This window comes from Aotus nancymaae, unplaced genomic scaffold, assembly GCF_030222135.1.
Source record: "Aotus nancymaae isolate 86718 unplaced genomic scaffold, 86718_ANA_hifiasm-v0.15.2.pri h1tg000021l, whole genome shotgun sequence".
In the NCBI taxonomy this organism is placed as follows: Eukaryota; Metazoa; Chordata; class Mammalia; order Primates; family Aotidae; genus Aotus; species Aotus nancymaae.
Genome location: NW_026988433.1, coordinates 27,605,055 through 27,623,979, shown reverse-complemented (window position 1 = coordinate 27,623,979; position 18,925 = coordinate 27,605,055). Strand labels below are relative to the sequence as shown.

The 18,925-nt window shown below is 42.4% G+C and overlaps 1 long non-coding RNA gene across 1 annotated transcript in view; it reads left to right on the top strand.

Moving 5' to 3' along the window:
- The window catches only part of LOC105728680 (uncharacterized), a 110,143-nt gene that overhangs the window by 70,693 nt on the left and 20,525 nt on the right, over nt 1-18,925 (top strand). Inside the window, exons 2-3 of the long non-coding RNA XR_002479373.2 lie at nt 9,685-9,803; nt 11,682-11,736. This is a non-coding gene — a long non-coding RNA (uncharacterized LOC105728680). The remainder of the gene's footprint in view (nt 1-9,684; nt 9,804-11,681; nt 11,737-18,925) is intronic.

Here is an 18,925-nt window from a genome sequence, read left to right as displayed (position 1 = left end):
CAACCTGGAATGCCTTGCCTAGATATTGAGGAGTAGCTCAGGTGAAAAAAAAAACAAAAAAAAAACAGCAAGATCTGGGGTCTCCTGCTACTATAGGCACCGTGGGGTCTACTCCCAGCAGCTGTGGACTTTGTAACACACAGTGGGGCCTGGTCAAATGGGCCACAGTGGCGGAGTCCCCGGGAACCTGATCACAAAGGACCAGAGGGCTCATGTTCATCCTTTGTGGATTTTTGATTCCCCATTTCTTTCAGCCCAGAGGTACTCTGCAGAGATACATGCCTTCTGTCTTTATTATGTTCCTCTGGTTTGGGGAGTGAAAGAGATGGGGAACAGGGAGGGGGTTGCAGATGAGATGGGCTCCAAGGCTGGGATTTATAAGAACAGCCTCCCGGCGGAGGATGCCTGCATGAGGTGGAGGTATGGTTTCAATTCCGCTCTGGCAAGCCCGCGTTGGCAACACGTAGTTCTCTTTCAAGTCTCATAGTGATTCGAGAGTTTGTAGACAACTTTGTACTCTGGGTCTCTGCCAGCGTCCTGAAGAAACGACTCCCCTTGGCTTCCCGTTTTCTATCTCGCTGGCCCCAACCAAATTTAGTGAATAATAACTTTTTTTTAAAAGCAAATATTCTGCTAAGTAAACCCAGGAAGGACCTACACCACTGTGCATTTGGGGACTAGTGTCTTTTCGCATCTTTGTGACTTCTCTCCCTTTGATCACATGAGAACAGCAATCTCAGATTCGTACCATTCTCTGGTTCATCCTGGGGAGAGAGTCACCACACACAGATGATAGGCTGGGACAAATGGCTTGTTGTTGTTTGTTTTGTTTTTGTAACTACTAACCCATGCGAGATTCTTGCTTTGTTTTTTGTATTAACCTGTCACCACATTTTCTGATATATCAATGGAAAGAAAAAAACACGTGTCTGTATATCATCTCTTATTCTCCAATATGCCCTTTGTTTATTAAAAATGCAACCAGTCTCTGTAGGATCTGATTTACCTGTTTGTGGATGATCCAAACCACTGGCCTCGCCTCTGTCTCCTCACTCTCCTAACACAAGAGTAGTTCACTGTGGTCCAGCTCCAGCGAGTGTGTAAAGGAAGGAAAAAGTAGCAGCAGCTCTGCCCCTGTATCAGCACATTCTCGAGCAGCAGCCAGAATCTATGTAGAAGGCAGGTCTGATCATGGAACTTGTGAGCCTGAAACAGAGGTAGGCAACTTTCTTTTTTAAAATTTTATTTATTTATTTATATGTTTGAGATGGAGTGTCACTCTTGTTGCCCAGGCTGGAGTACAATGGCACTATCTGGGCTCACTGCAACCTCCACCTCCCGGGTTCAGGTGATTCTCCTGCCTCAGCCTCCTGAGTAGCTTGGATTACAGGCATGCACCACCACGCCTGGCTAGTATTTTGTAATTTTAATACAGACAGGGTTTCACCATGTTGCCCAGGCTGGTCTTGAACTCCTGACCTCAGGTGATCCACCTGCCTCAGCCTCCCAAAATGCTGGGATTACAAGTGTGAGCCACTGCACCCGGCAGCAACTTACTTTTGTAAGGAGTCAGAAAGTAAATATAGGTTTTGCAGGCTGTGTGGTCTTTGTTACAGCTACTTAACTCTGCCCTTGTAGCATGAAAGGAGCCGTAGATAACATGTGAATGAGCGGATTTGCCCATGTTCTAATAAAAATTTATTTACCAATATAGGCCAAGGGCCAAATTTGGCTAAAGGGCTGTAGTTTGCCAAACCCTTGCTTAAAACCCTTTAGTGTCATGCCTGTGTCTTCAGATTGAAACTAAAACTCCCAACCAATGTGTAAGGCCAGCATGCTTTGGCCTCTGCCCCATTCAAGGCACTTTATCCCTCACACAGGGGGTCCAGCCAAGCCACAATGACTTTGTTTCTGCTCCCTTCCACCTTGGGGAAACCACATAAGTTGTTCCTTCTGCCTTAAACCGTCTTCCAATCCCGTCTTTTCTCCTGCACATATATATGTTCAACTTCTCCTTTAGGTATTACTTTAATCTTCTCTTCCTCAAGGAATTCTCCTTTAATTCCTTTATAGTGAGAACTCTTGATAGCAAAAGACAGAAGTTAAACTTGATTAAACTGAGGCATTAAAAACAAGGGTATATTTTGACTGATATAAACAAACTCTGGATAGGGCCAAGGGGAATTGCACTTAGGGATGAGTAAAATCAGAGAAGTGCTGAATTACGCAGTTGATGTAGAATGTACTGATCTCATGGTAGACATTCAGAGATGCCTCCTAAATGTGGTGACCTCAACTAACTGGAACATTGCTGAGAAATGAAAAGCAGCAGGCCCTTCCAGCATCCAAAAGGATGGTAAAAAAACCCCTTGTTTTAAAACAAAAATATTTAATTGTACTCATAGGAGAACTCCTCAGACCCTAAATCGGAGCCTACTTAATTTTAGTTTAGTCACAATCATAACATATTGGTTTATCAAGTTTCCCAGTCTATAGCTAAGTAGAAACAGTTTATTTTTTTTTCTGGATGAGGAAGAATAGCCAGGAGTTGACATAACGATGCCAACTAGGAGTGACAATTAATTTACAAGGAAGGTAGAGAAGGAAGCCTTCAGGAGGCAGAGGAGGCTGGGGCCACTTAGTGGTAGCAAAATAATTCGTATTCTTCAGCAGATACTGATATGGTTTGACTGTGTCTCCACCCAAGTCTCATCTTGAATTGTAGTTCCCAGAATTCCTGTGTGTTGTGGGAGGGACCCAGTGGGAGAGACCTGGTGGGAGATAATCGAATCATGGGGGCATTCTCTTGGTGGTGAATAAGTCTGCCATATTGTGAGCTGCCCTGTGGAGCTCTCTTGGTAGTGAATAAGTCTCATGAGATCTGGTGGTTTTATGAGAGGAAATTCCTTTCACTTGATTCTCATTCTGTCTTCTCTTTCGCCATGTAAGATGTGCCTTTCACCTTCCACCATGATTGGAAGGCCTTGCCAACCACGTGGACTGTGAGTCCATTAAACTTCTTTTTCTTTATCAATTACCCAGTCTCAGGTTTATCTTTATAAGCAGTGTGAAAACGGACTAATACAGATATCAAAGGCATTAATGCCTTCTAAAATAGCTAATAGCACAATGTATATAATGCTTCTTATATGCCAGGCCCTGTTCTAAGCATTTTATGTGAATTATTTAATCTTGTATTAACTATGTACAGTGAATGCTACTATCATCACCATTTTATAGATTGTATTATCTATTACCGTATAGCCAACATTTAGTGGCCTAAAATGACAAATATTTATTGTCTTACCATTATTGTGGATCAAGCATCCAGATGTGATTTAGCTGGTTCTTAGGGTTAGAGTCTTCCTAAGTCTGTAATCAAGGTGTCAGTCAGGGCTACTTGTGGTTCAGGGCTAGCCTGGGAGGGGTCACTTTCAAGCTGAGTCTTTTGTCTATTGGTGGGATTCAATTCCTTGTGGCCGTTGGACTCAGGATCTTAGCTCCTTGCCACTTGGTTATCTCCACAGGGCAGCTCACAACATGGCAGGTTGCCTCATCAACTGAGCAAGTGATAAGAGTCAATGAGAGGTGGTGGGCAAGATTTAAGTCAGTCTTTTATAACTTAATCTTGGAAATGACATCTATTATACTATGGTTTGAATGATAGTGCCTCCTCCAAAATTTGTGTTGAAACTGAATCCCCAGTGCAACAGTATTAAGTAAGAGGTGTGGCCGTTGGGAAGTGACTAAGTCATGAATGGGATTAGCACCTTTATAAAAGGACTTGAGTTTGAAGGGAGCCCTCTTGCCCTTCCATCCCTTCCTCCACGTGAGAAAACAGCGTTCTTCTCCTTGGGAAGCCACTGCAACAGAATGCTATCTTGAAAGCAGAGAAGGCAGCCTTCATAGACACCAAACCTGCCAGGGTCTTGATCTTGGACTTCCCTGCCTTCAGAACTGCAAGAAATTTCTGTTATTTGTAAATAACTCAGTCTGTGGCATTTTGATACAGCAGCACAAACTGATTAAGACAACATTCTGTTGCTTTTGCTGTACTCTATTAATTAGAAGGAGGTTACTAGGTCCAGTCCACACATGAGTGGAGGAGATTACAAAAGGATATGAATGCCAGGAGACAGAGCCTTTGGGAATCATGTCAGTAGCTGGCTACCACATAGATGAAGAAACAGAGGCATCGAAGCATTGAAAGGTTATGGATTTGGCCAAAGATCCCACAGTTAATAAGCGAGGGATCCTGGGAATTAGATCCAGGATCTGTGCTTTTAACCACCAATGTACACCGGGCAATCAGGTTTGCATAAGCTTCCAGGTGATTCTAACGTGCAGCTGAAATTGTGAATCACAGTCTAGCACTTCTCAAGTTTCAATGTGCACACAAATCACCTGTGTTAAAATACCCGCTTCTGATTTGGTGGGTCTTTGCTGGGCCTGAGATGCAGCTTTTCTAACAAGTCCTGGATGATGCTGGTGCTCTGGGCCGTGGACCACACACTTTGAGCTCAGGGCTGAGAGTTGGATGATTGTTTTTCCACTTGTGATTCTCCCTTGAATTGGTGGTAGAGCAGACTAATCATTTGATCTTTCTGCCTTTAAAAAAATCTTATAAAATTTTTATATATACATTCATTTGTTCATTTATTCACCTACAATATTCAATAGTTCATTGTCTAACAGCCAATATTAATTTTTAAACCCTTTGTTTTATTTAGTTACAAAAGTAAGTGATTCTTGCCTATCAGGTTTGGTTTAAACATCACTTCCTATGGGAAGCCTTCCCTTACTCCTAATGTCTACCTTCAGATGTGCTCACAGTGATACCTTTTGTCCCCTCCTTAATGCACTTATCATATGGTATTGTAATTGCTCAAGGCCACTGCTATCCCTGTTGAAAATTTTGTGTAAACTAAAAAAAAAACAACCCTTTTTTTGGAAACACCATACTTTCATCTGCAGGAAAAATGTTATTAGGAAAGAAATGCTCTAAATATAATTGCCCTAAATATAATTATATAAAATTAATTATATATGATTTATACAATAATTAATTATATATACTGGACATTAATTCATCTTATCAACTCAGTTTTATTTAGCAGTCCTCCTTCAGCTACTAAAATCTTTGCATTTTGTAAGATCCATTTGCCTTTCACACACTGCAGCTAGGTGCAGCAGCTAAGAGTCTCCTTGAGGTGGTTTTGGGTAACTGTCCACTTAATAGGTGTTTGAGAATCCTAGTGATTTGCTTGTTTATAATTAACAATCTTATGCTCCCAATGATACCCACCTCTTCAGAGAGTGTGAAATAATTCTTTGCTTTAATTGATTTCTTTTGTGTCTACTGCCTTGTTTGGGCTTCTTTCCTTGTGTGTTCTGAAGATCATATTGTTTAAAAATTTAGCATCGTTTTTAAAATTCAAAAGCAGGTCTTAATTGTGCTTTGTGTAATGGATTAATGAGAGCAAGTGAATCACAGTATTATATGGAGTAATTGATGAAGGGGCAATGTCTGGTTAGGTTAATATAACTTAACAATTGAAGTAATTTTGGCCATTTTAATGAGGTTTGGTGGTTATTTCTTGTTTGTCCTTGAATATTTTGGTTTTCTTTAGTAGAATGGGAGTAAATTTGAAGGTTTAAGATGCAAAATTTTTTTCTCACTGAAAATAATACAGTGTTGTTTACAACTTTGGATGATTTGCCCTATTATAAGGGATTTTCAGGAAAGAATTGCTCTTATAAAGTGGAGAACTGTACAGGTTGTCGGAGTCTCAGTAAAGACTCCTCCTGGGCTAGGTTACCCCAGAGTCTTTCACATTCCTACTGGCAGAGCTAGGACCAACTGTTCTCCCCACTTCATATTTAAAATGCCAGGATAAATTCCAAAATATCGAGGCTCATCATGACAGATGTACCTTGTTAGTCATGACTCCAACTCTATTTCTAGACTTTAAGTTCCCAGGAGCTTTAAGTTCCCAACAAGAAATGTGGCTTATTGCAATGGATCTTTCATAGCATGAATCTTTCAGTAAATGCTGGCTGTTTCATGGAAAAGAAGTAGAGGAAAAGTCACAAATATGGGTGGAAATGTACATATGGATGACACAAATATTTATGAAAAGAAAAAAGACTAAAGGAATTGTATTGAAACATTGGCAATGGTTATCTCTGTGTAGTAGGATGGCACATGATTTCTTAATTTTTAATTTTTATTTTTTGCTTTGCAGGATTATATACAATGAGCATTCATTCAACACACCTTATTCTTTGCATGGTTACCATATATTAGGCAGTGTGCTGGGTCCTGGGGATATAAGTGTAAAACAGACACAGTCCCAGCCCAGAACTAACCTTGTGTAGGAGACAGATCAGCATGAAGACAAGATGCACTGCACAACTTCAGACCATCCTCAGTATCATCTACATCACAAAATTGTCTATTTAACACCTGTTGAGTGGACAGTTACAAGAAATTACCACCAGCTAAGGAGACTCTTAGCTTCTACATGTAGCTGCAGTGTGTGAAAGGCAAATGGATCTTACAAAATGCAAAGATTTTAGTAGCTGATGGATGACTGCTAAATAGAACTTGGTTACGATGAATTAATGTCCAATATGTAATTAATTATTATATAAATTATATATAACTAATTTTGTATAATTATATGTACAAATAATATAATTTGTATTATAACCCATATAATTTCGATCATATTGTACTAAAGGCTTCCAAACATAATGGAACTGGGAGATGAGCTACTCTTTCTCTTCTGATTCTCTTACCTCCAAATCTGCTCCTTCTAATCTTCATTTCAATAAATGGTGCTATTTTGCACTCTGTTACTTAAGCTAAAAACCTAACTATCATCTTGATTCCTTTCTTTCCACCATCCCTCATAGCCAATTTATCTGTAAGTCATGATAACTGCCTTCAAAATATATGCTGAATCCATTCTCTTCTCTCTATCTGTGCTGTTCCCTATCTAGTTCAAATCACCTTTCTTGATATCCTGGACTAATGCAACAGTTTCCCAGTTGGTCTCCTGATTTCTACTCTTGTCCCTCTAAAATTCGTTCTCCATATTGATGATCTTTACAAGGTATAAATGAGATCACACCACCTGCTGCCTAAACTCTTCAGTTTCCATCTAACCTGGAATACAATCCAGACTCCTACTGCAGCCTCCAGTGGCCATGTAACCTGGCTACTGCTGGCCTCTCTGGCTTCATCTTCTATCACTCTCTGTCTGGTTCACCATATTTATGTGGTTATATTTGTTATCTATGGCTGTGTACAAGAGCAATACGCATTTAATGTCTCATAGTTTCTTTGGGTTAGGAATTAAAAGTTAGCTGTGTGGTTCTTACTCAAGGGATCTAATAACACTGCAGTCAAAGATCAGGAATTATAAGTTAGCTGAGTGCTTCTGTCTCAAGGGATCTCATAAGGCTGTGGTCAGCATGGGCTGCAATCATCTGTAGGCTTGACTGGGGCTGGAAGATCTGTTTTCAGGATGGTCTCATTCACATGGCTGTTGGCAGAAGGCCTCAGTTCTTTGCCATGTGTATTGCTTCATTGAGCTGCTTGAGTATCCTTACAACATGGCAGCTCATGTCCCATAAATTGAATAATTCAAGAGAGCAAGACTGAATTTGTAATGCCTTTTATGACCTAGGCTTAGAAGGCACATTCCTTCATGTTTGAAATGTCTTCTTGGTTACACACATAAGCTCTGTCCAGAGGAGGTGGGGACTACTTAAGGGCATGAGTCTCAGGAGGTGAGAATCACTGGGGCCCCTCTTGGGGGCTGGCTACTCTTAAGGATTTCTCAAAAACACCAGACTTTTTACATCCAGGACCACTGCAGTTGCTAGTCTCTCTGTTTCTGATTCCTTTCCCTCCACCTTTTCATAAACCTGGCCTCTTCTTCATCTTCTACATCTCAGCTTAAATGTCTCCTTCTTGAATAACATTTTTCTAAAAATTATATCTAAGGGAGATATTCTACTACCCTGTTATTTAGTTTATAGCATCCACCATAATCTGTTCACTCATTTATGTACCAATTTACTGTCTTCCTCCTTATCTATAGAATTTAAATGCCAAAAAAAACAAGGGTCTATTGTGACCCCAGCACCCACCACAGTATCTAACAAATATGAAGAGTTCACTAAATATCATTTGAATGAATGAGATGTTTAAGGCTAAGATGGGTTTTATGAGACATTTTCTCTTTTAATCAGGAAGGGGTTTGGGAATAGAATAAAAGCAAGAGGAGGAAACAAGAAGGTCCATCCTGGAAGCAGATTGAGGGCTGGGCTGAGGGGAAGAGGATACTAGAATGTGGCTTGCACTTTGATGGGCACCACCAGGTGCCATAAAAGTCATTCTCAAAGGTAGTGTCCATTACCACAAGGTCTACTGGGCCACATCAAAATTTTATTCTGACTTCAGGAGGAGGGGATTTCCACTGGGATTCTGAAGGAGACAAAAGACTTTTTAATTCTAGGTTTTGCCAGAAAGTAGCAGAATGAGAAGGTGAAAAGAGGTCGCAAGCATCCTGAGTGGAGGATGTAGTGGTGGGAATGTCTGGGCATGTTTGTGAAGAGGCCCAAACACTAGCTTCTTTTCCCCTCACTTATCTCTAGATTATTCTATCTGGGAACACCTAGAGCCAGGCAGAACAATGTGAGGAAATTTGCACAGAATGTTATCTCTACACTTTGCCAAGTAATTGGTAAACCTCAGGGAGCTGGCCCAGCCTCTGCACTGATCTGGATTCTCATTTGGAGGCAGGGAAAGAAAGCTGTCAGTGCTCCCCAGGCCTCGTTTGGGAGTGAAGTCCTATAGCTGGAATGTCTGAGGAAGGGGGCCAGGGTCAGGGCTGCTCAGTGGCCAATCCAACCTGAAAGGTGTTGCTGGGATGTTTTTGCTCAGCGAGGAATCACGTGGCTTCCCTAAAGGCCTCATCTGGGTCCCCAGAGAAAGCCTTATCTCTGTTCATGGTGTTAAAGTATGATTTTCAAAAGGTTAAAAAAAATGTGACTCTAAAAACAAAACCAAAGAAGACATGCAATTACGAAAGGGATGCATGTCAAAGATTTTTTATTCAACTCATTTATTAATTAAAGAAGCAGTAATATGTTAAAATCTGTCCAAAGAGCATTTGAGATGCTTGGGATACACACACACACACACTATTTAATATGTATTGCAATCTATGGGGTATCTTCTCCCCTAGACTGAAATTATTTGCATCTGGACTAGACAAAATTCTATGAGTCAGCCTCTGCCTCTACAGAGTTGTAAAATAGCCCAGGAAATAGAAAGTCAAGTTCAGCACAACAGTGAAGAAATGCTTGATAATCTTCTTCACCTATTTCCAGAATTCAGATAATTTTTCTGATAACAGATTGCTTTGAAATCTCCCTTCCTGTGTGATCTGATGGCAGCTGAAAGGTGCCTCATAGCAAAAGTTGATTCTGACAGCCTGAGCTGGCATCAGATTCCTTTCCGTGAATATTTTCAAGTCTGTCCTATGGGCTATAATCATAGTTCATATTATCAAATACCTAGTCCATGTCAAACATACTGCTAAGTGCTTTTCATGGATAACCTTGTTTAATTCTCAATAAAAATCAATTATTCTGATCTCCATTTTGCAGATGAGAAAACAGAGGCTGAGAGAAATTCAATAATTTGCCGAGGGTCACACAGCAAGCCAGGAAATGGTGGATCCAGGATTTGAAGATATACAGGCTGACTCGAGCTGCAAGAAGTTGTGGTAAACACTGCATGTCATAGAGAGATTAATTATACACTGTCCCTGCTCAAAGTCATCTTAGAAATATCACTTTCCTGTCAAAGCAAAGCCTCATGTTTTTGTTTGTTTGTTTTGAGATGGAGTTTCGCTCTTGTTGCCCAGGCTGGAGTGTAATGGAGCAATCTTGGTTCACGCAACCTCTACCTTGTGGGTTCAAGCGACTCTCCTGCCTCAGCCTCCCGAATAGCTGGGATTACAGGCATTTGCCACCACACCTGGCTAATTTTGTATTTTTTTTAGTAGAGATGACTCCATGTTGGTCAGGCTAGTCTTGAACTCCTGACCTTAGGTGATCCTCCCACCTCGGCCTCCCAAAGTGCTGGGATTATAGGCATAAGCCACTGCGCCTGGTATGCAAAGCCTCATATTTTAACCTGAAAATTGGGATACTGCTCATGCCTTCCCACAAGCTGACTGAGGATAAATGAGATTATGTGGATGCTCTTTATAAACTTGAAGTCACTGGGAAGGCCAGTGTTGTCATTAGGGAGCTCAAGAGTCTCACTGGGAGTTTCATCTTTTGGGCTCATGGTAGTACAGATATTTCTGTGAGGAAGAGGGAATTTGAGTTTCTCATGGTCAAGCTCAATGATGAGCTTGGTGAGTACCAGGAGGGTCAGGAATAGGGTGATGCAAAATTTAAGGGAGTACCAAAAAGCTTAGTAATAAGATAAATAACAATGTCCTTCAAAAATAGTCAAAGTTAATGTAGACAATCAATATGAACAAAATATCACACATTAAACCAAAGCCAGAATCAGTTTTACTTTTTTTTGTGTGCTTTAGCTCCAGTATGACTCAGGATGGCACAGGCTACTAAGCCATTCCTTGAAGGAATTCACCCAAAGACAGTATGGTGGGGCACTCCCAGTTGTGTTCTGGAGTGGTTGCTGCTCTTAGATATGGATCCAGATCAAGTAGAGTAATTAAAAATGTTTAATGTTCTTTGCTATTTTTTTGAAGCATAAAGAAGAAAGAGCATATCATACCTTCCTGAATTTTCACAAAATGAGCACATCCAAGGAACTAGCACCCAGATGTAGAAAAAGGATGCTATCAGCACTGCAGGGAACCATCCCCCACTGCTTTTGTCCCCTTCTAGTCATAACTTAAGAGCCATTTTCCTTGTGGAGACTCCTTCATTAAGTAGTAATTTTTGCCTTGTAGAGATATGTGCATATCTGACCCAGGAGCACAAACTAGGTTCATACAAATACTTGGTCCATGAAATGCTTTCATTTTTGGCCCATGGGTAAGACCTTTTTAAATTTCTTTATTAAGGCATTAATTTACTTATTTTAAATAAGACCACAAGCATGAAAAATAGAACACAGCAGTTTCCATCTACCTCTGTAGACCTCTCACATGCCTTCCCTATGCCTGCCCTCCTCGGGAGTAACTGCTTTGATTGTAACCCGAGAGTGTGTACTCATAGGCAGTTCCATTTGCCAAATTTCTGACATCAGACAATCAGAGCCTTGACCATGATGTATTGTCTGATCATCCCTTCTCTTCATTCAGGTCCCTGGAAGCCCTTTGCTTTGCTTTGCCCTTGGGTAGAGGAGGCCAAGGAACAAGCTGCATGACAGACAGTACTAAAAAAAATTCCAGGGTTAGATCTGTGTGGGTTGGGGCTGGCAGCTCGTTAGTGGAAGGGTGGGGGCTCTAGCTTGGCTCTTTCGGGATGTGGAGGAGGACTTGCTTAGAAAGCCGGGTTGGGGTAAGGGGGAACCAAAAGTGAAGGTTGTTGGGGTTTCAGTGGGAGGGGCTTCAGCAGCTGGGAATGGGATTTAGATGGCCAGAATCAGGGGCATTCAAGTTTTTTGTTTTTGTTTTCAGCTGAAAAATGCAAGGGAAGAAGACCCCAGAAATGTATCAGTGAGAAATTAGCAAGGTGAGGATAGGCAGCCCCAGTGCAATATTTAAAATGGAAATCAATCTGGCAGCATCACTCCTTTGCTTAAAGCCACTTGCATTATGGTGGGATGAGCATACGCTCAGACAGATAGAGCTTCCAGTCCCAGCTGTTAGTCATATGCTCTTGGACAAATTGCATAATTTTTTCACCTTCAGTTTCCTCATCTATAAAGTGCAATGAATCATACCACTTGCGTCATAGTGACATTGCATGAGTGAAAAAGAAAACAAATGAAAGCCCTGAGACATTAGCACATACTAACCATGAAATAAATATCTCACTATTATTATTCATGTTGGTATTATTATTATGAATATGGGATGGAATCTGGACTTCATAGCATAACAGAGGAATCCGTCTAGCTTCTGCCCATTGTTTTGCCTTGTTTCTCCCCGCTCAAGGCCCGATACTATGTGAACTAGAGAGGAATGCCTATACCACCTCCCAACCCATACCCAGCCAGCAGAAATTGGGTGGCCTTTGCTCAGGCTGTTCCTTCTGCTTACATGATCCTTCTCACCTGAGTAGATGCAACTGAACTTCCTCACTACTGACCTGGTGCACCCATCTGCTAGCTGCTTTGAATATTGGTTGCTAATGGTTCATTGCTATACTCTTTTCCAGAGAATCAGCCTTGGTTATGGTCCCAGAGGGGAAATGCCTGGAACGTTATGCCCTCCAGGCATCTCTGCAGGGGTGGGCAAGAGCCCTGGACTGAATGTATTTGGATTACTAGGTCCTAGCCTTCTTCAAGGACAGACATTTAACTGTGGGACTACTCACACTAGAGCTCCATGTAAGATCAGGCTGACACTAGAATTCACTGGTTCCACATGTGTTTTTGTTTGTTTGTTTTGAGACAGGGTCTCACTCTGTTGCCCAGGCTGGAATGCAGTGGTATCATCTCAGCTCTCTGCAGCCTCGACCTCCTTGGCTCAAGCAATCCTCCCACCTCAACCTCCAGAGTAGCTGGGGCTACATGCATGTGCCACCATGCCTGGCTAATTAAAAAATTTCTTTTTTTGTAGAAGGGGTTTCACCATGTTGCCCAGACTGGTCTTGAACTCATGTACTCAAGCTTGGTCAGCCCGGCTTGGCCTCTTGAAGTGCTGGGACTGTAGTCGTGAGCTACTGCGCCCGTCCACTTCCACATCTTTGTTTTTCATTTGTCCTTTCAACTTTTCTTCAGTCACCTGCAGGGCTCTTCTAAGATCACTCCATTGACAAATTGTACAGGAATCCCCATCTCAGGCTTTCCTTTTAGGAAGTCTGCCCTTAAGACTACATTTCTTCAAGATTTAGCTCTGGTGGTATCTTCCCAAGAGAGCCCAGCCAGGGTGGTACTAAGTACCCTTCTCTGAGCTCTCACATCCTCTTAAACAGACTCTCTAGCTTGTCACCCACATGTCATATTGAAATCGTTTGTTAATATGCCTTTTTCCCACCACTGGATTGTGAGACGCTTCAAGATCATGACTCCCTCATTTTTCTGACTGTACCTTGGCACTGAGACAAGTGATTGTAACATAGTAGGTGCTTAAAGAGAGAATCACATAGAGACTTTATTTGAATTAGGGGTTAACAAAAATTTTTCTGAAGGAGTAGTGTTTAAAAGATGAACTTTGCCAAGAAGACAGGCACCATCTGGATCAGTCTGCATGTTTTCTTATCCCTCCTTTCAGGGTCTGGCTGGCGCTAGGTATTTATTACAGAGATAGATTGGCAAAGATACTTGACAGATGCAGAGATGGGCTTTGGATGTGTCTGTTCTCCTGTGGTTGGGCATAAACAGCCTTCTGTATTAGTTAGGATTAGAGACAGCTGCATATGAAAGGAAAGACAGTGGTTAAAACACAAGTATTTAAAAAAAAATAAATTTTTCTTGTAAAAGAAATGCAGAGGTATGTAGCCCAGGATGAGCATGGTGGCTTCATGGTCATCAAAGATCTAGCAACTTCCTTTCTACTCTACCATCCATATTGTATAATTTTCATGGTCAAGGTCACTTCATGGGCTTGGAGGGCTACTGGGACTCTGATGGTCACACGGCATTTCTACCTGGAAAAAGCAGGAAAAGCAGAAGAGCAGTCAGATTTATGCTCTATGTGAATCAGCTTCTTTAATGGATCCTCTCTGGAAATCCAGCACACTAGCTAACGTTGGCCAGTACTTAGTCAGATAGGAGGATGGGTAAACTCACAATTGGGAGTCCCTTGCTTCCTGCTTCCAAGGGGAGAATGGACATTTGGAAGGCAACTGGCAGTCTCTTCCATCCCTTTCACCCCAGGTTTTCTAGGAGAATCCCATTTCAACATTCTGCATCATAATCTTCACAAACAATCTAAATATCCCATGTTCTCTATCCAATGTTCTCTGTTTCTAAGTAGTATCTCTTAGACTGGCTCTCCTGATAAAAATCCTTTTCCTATGCATGTCTCTATATTTTGGTCTTCATCACAGAACAGACAGCCTCTAGTATTCTAGTACTTGACCTTCATCAGACAGATGATGTAGACAAGAAGGTATTTGATACATTTAAAAAGAATCAAGGTGTTAAACCAGACACCACCTTGGCAATGAATGGCTTGGTGGCCATGGACACATTTTGCTTCTTGGCCATTTCATTCTTTAACAGCTGAGTCAATAGCACACCTGGGGCATGAAAAGAAACAGCTGATGCTATTCCTAGGAAGTTGCCGGGAAGAGAAAGGACCACTTTAAGGAACATCAGAGCTTTGCGAGGTTATAGAAGCAAAGAACACTGTCTCAGAACAAGGAATAAATGCTGTGATGCTGAGAAATGCCTTGTACTCTGCTGTTAGTTGTGTAAATGCCAGCATTATACAAAGGGTTCATGACACTTTGGTTATGTATTCCCCATGATCTGGTTCCCACATGGGTTTCCAGCCCCTGGTCCCACTCCTCTCCTGGACTCCACACTTCACCAGTCTTCAGGATGTGTTGTCCCTATGCCTGCATTTTGCTTTCTTCCTTCTGAACTTTTCCTCATGCTGTTTCTTCTACGAGGTAAGCTGATGGGTCCCATTTCCATAAGCCCAGATCCCATAATGCAGATTATGAGCATGGCTGCTTTAGGTCAGATACCGCATGGGTGCTGTTTCCAAGTAGAAAGGCCCCCTGTCAGGCTGAGCTTGATTTCAGACCTGGGTCTGCCCAGACTCTGCCAAGAGGCTCTCAGAGGTCAAGCGGAGCCTGAACCATTGCCATATTTCAAAGCCTCTAGTTTATTTAAAAGGAAGAAATGCCCAAATGTTGGTGGAATTAAATGTTCATATAAATTCACATTGCTTGGCAGTGGCTCTCTTTATTTTATGTATAAATACAGATGGAGGTAATGGCAAAAATCTACACTTGGGGCATTTTGTGATAGTGACGTTTGGACCAAGAGATCCTCTTGTTGGTCCTGTGTTTGCTCCCTTTTACTTGGATTCTGTGAGTTGGTCCTTCTGAGTTATCTCATTCAGCATGGTACTTTTGGCAGGAGATCAAACCCTCTCATCTCACATCTCTGCCCTGGCATTTCCCTACTGGCCAATCAAGACTTCCTGTTCAGCCACCCTCCACAGTTCTCACAGACCCCCCTCTTTTTCAAAGCTAAGTATGAAGTAACATTTTTTGAGTACTTTCTATGTGCCAGATGTTATGCCGAGAGCCTACCATTAATTACCTCATGTAATCCTTTCCACGGTCCCTAAGAGGTAGCTACTATTGGCCCCCATTCACAGATGAGAAACACTGAGGCTCAGAAACATAAGTCCGTCTGGAAAGAGTTTCACACAGTTGACCAGTGGTAGAGCCTGCACCAGAAGCCAGGCTTCCTGGCTCTTGAGCTCATGTTGTTCCCACTGTCACCCACCTGCCTCATTTCTGAGAGCAGCCTACGCCTAAGAGCTGCTTCTTTCCTGCCCAACTCAGGAAAGAGTTGTCCGTCTTGTCTACATTTTTTTTTTTTGCTCTCTCAGCTAGAAGTTTATTTCTCCCTTTCCTCGTAGTCCTGAGCACTTTCTCTGAACCTCTCTTATAACTCCTACCACATTCTTCCATTTCCTATATTTATTTGCGTATGTTTCTGAAAAAAGAGCTTTGTCTAACAGACTTCTTTCTCCTCTTAGAAAAGCACAATGCCTTGAATATAGAAAGAACTCAATGCATTTCTGTTATGTGAAGGGAATTTGCTTGTCGCCCTTGGATGCAAGCCTTAAACTGCTCTGTAGGTGTCTTGCTCAGTATGGTATAGAGAGAAAGTCGTGGTCAACCAATCCTGCTGACTGGCCGAACGGAGCTGAGATGCCTCCTGAGGACGGTTTTCTGAGTTTTACTGTCTTTGACATAAAAGGCCCTGTTTTTTGGGAGTGTTAAGTTTCTGAATACAGAAGCTAAGAATTTTTCCTTTCATAAGGTAGGAAACGCCTTATAGAAGGAAAACAAAATCGTGCCAAAACCCTAAGAAAATTCTCAGAAAAGGTCCCATCAGAACTCCCAGGAGTCTGTCTAAACCCAAATCCCCCAGGTTGAAACTCTAGCTACCCAAAGAGGTCTTTCTGTGGGATTTCACTGCACCAAAGTCTCGTGTGTGTGTGTGTGTGTGTGTGTGTGTGTGTTTAAATAAGGAAAACTTTATCTCTGATGAAGAAACAGCAAATGAAAATCTTAACAGGCTCCCTCAAGAGTGGCTAATTTCAATAGCAATGGATTCCATGGGGATGTGGCAGAGACAAGCTGAGAACAGGGCTCTTAGCACTGGTTCTCGATGAGATGGAGACATAGGTACCACTTCACGGCAGGTCTGCCCTTCTCCTTTGAGGGCTGTCAGCGGTTTTGCTTTTCCTTTACCTAGACTACCATTCATTGTCCCTTTGCTCACCCCCGGTTTTCAGAAGACCCCACACCAAGGTACCTGACTCTCTCTTCTCCTACTCAGGACCTTTCTGACCCTCTTCTTTCCCCGCTGAAAATTGAACATCCTGTCTCAGCTCCCTCCGGCCCTGCTCTTGGAGCGCAGCTAATCTGCTAATGTGACAATGGGAATGTGTGTGTTTCTCCCTACTCAAGATAACATATTTGTATTTTATTTTCACTCAGACACAGACGAGCAGGGAGGTGGTAGGAGCAGGACCAAAGCTATTCGATAGCATCAAAGTTACTGTAGTTCAGCCTCTTTGTTATTGTTTTTGTTTTACAAAAAGCAAAGAACAAGCCAACCAACAAACAAAACAGAAGCTCTTTTGCAAATTCAGGTCCAGCTTTTTGTTCACTGTGGCTCCGAAGTTTTCTTCCTTTCTTTTTTTTCCCCCTCTCTAGTTGGGCTGTTACATAACCAGGCTTCCTCTGGCTGGTACGTTGCACATCGTTTTTTTTTCTTTTTTTTTCTTTTTTGTGATCTGCATAAGCAAGAAAATACTGTCCCATTCCTCACCTCCAACAACACAGATAAGATGCCCATTTCTTTCCAGCTCCTTCTTTGCAATCAGACCCTTCTCCACTGACAGCATTGTGACGAAGGAGACATAACAAGGACCACAATCCCCTGAATCCTCACCCCAGCACCCCCACCCCCATTCTATGTAGGATTCTAGGTTGGTCTGTGCAAGGGGTGAGCGTGGCAGTGCAAAGCGTGGGTACTCAGAGCTTCAGCCCTCGTTCTTTACCTTCCTTCTGACCGGACAGCTGGGATATGAGTCTGGAAGATTCCTTTTGCTCATTTTCCAAGAGCCACTCATGCTCTGTCCTCTTCCTCCTTCCCATCTTTGTCTTCTAAGATACAGGATGTCCCTGACTAAGAGGATTATCTTGTTTCCTCAGTTACTAGGAAGCAAAGAGAGGAAGAGCCCACCCTTGGAAGAAAACTATCTCTGCCCACCAAAAGTTGCACTCCTCCTCCAGCTTTGTCTAATAGAATTTTCTCCCCTCTTAGAAAAGCACAATGCCTTGAATATAGAAAGAACTCAGTGCATTTCTGTTGTGTGAAGGGAATTTGCTTGTCGCACAGATAAGATGCCCATTTCTTTCTATCTCCTTAATGAGAAGGAGATATTGACCACTGTGTACTTGATCTGTATGAAAATCCCTTTTCTGCTTCAATAGGGAACTTTCGTCTTCCCCTACAGGCTGACAGAAACACGGTGAGCATCTAAGCTTCATTTTCAGGCCTGTGGCAGACATCACTCGTCAATTGTGATTTTCCACTGAACCTTGTGTGTGTGTCGGGGGGGGGCCTGCACCCCAGCAGGCATGATCAATCTGTTGGAATCTACATTGGAGAGAAAAAACATCTGCCATCTTTTCCTCAGTGATGCTTCTCTCATCCACGCAGGAGGCTGGTGGTAGGGACATCTTTTCAGCAACCTGCAGCTAAGAAGACATGGAAGCTTCTTAGCTTAAAAAAAGAGTGTTTTCTTAGCTTCCATGTAGATTTAGCTATAAGGCCAAAAGCTTCACCTGGTTCACCTGCTCTGGGCATGAATGTGGCATCTCCATTTATTTGCTCTGCTTAGTAAGAAATAAAAAGTGCAAGGAACACACTACTCTTAAGGTAGCAGTAGACATGCTTCCCAGGGAGGACTCAGCAATGCATGATGGTGACTCAGGGGCTAGAGGGTCTTGTGGAGAAGGAAGAGTGCCAGGGACTGGGGACAGCTGGCTGAGCTGGAGGCATCCAGTTCCCTGGCAGCCTGGGCGCCCAGGGTCATCCTGCAGGACAGCAAATATTCTTGTCTGCCGCTGGTATTTAGACACTGCTGGAATGTCCTGGCGGGACTATCTGTCCAAATCCATTCAAAATTGATTTTTGTGTCTTCGATGGGGAATTTTGGTCAGAATCCCCACGGTCCTCCAATTCAGTTAGACATTCTCCTCTCCCTTGTTTAGCTTATTAGCTCCTTCTCAGGGGGAGTCTGGGCCTTTGTGTTCCATCTTGTGCCAATTCAAACGATCTGAAGCTGTAGGAAGGATGGAAGTGGGTCTGTGCTGTGAATCTGAAATGCCCAGATGCATTTATTTAAAGCGCAGCTCAATGCTGAAAAATTGGGTTTTTGGCCAGGATCTCCCCACTTTTGCTAGAGAGCCAGGAAATGGGTAGGAATGTGTGAACCAGCGCAGAGGAAAAGAAGAAGGGAGTCAGAAAAGAAAAGCAGAGCCTGTACAG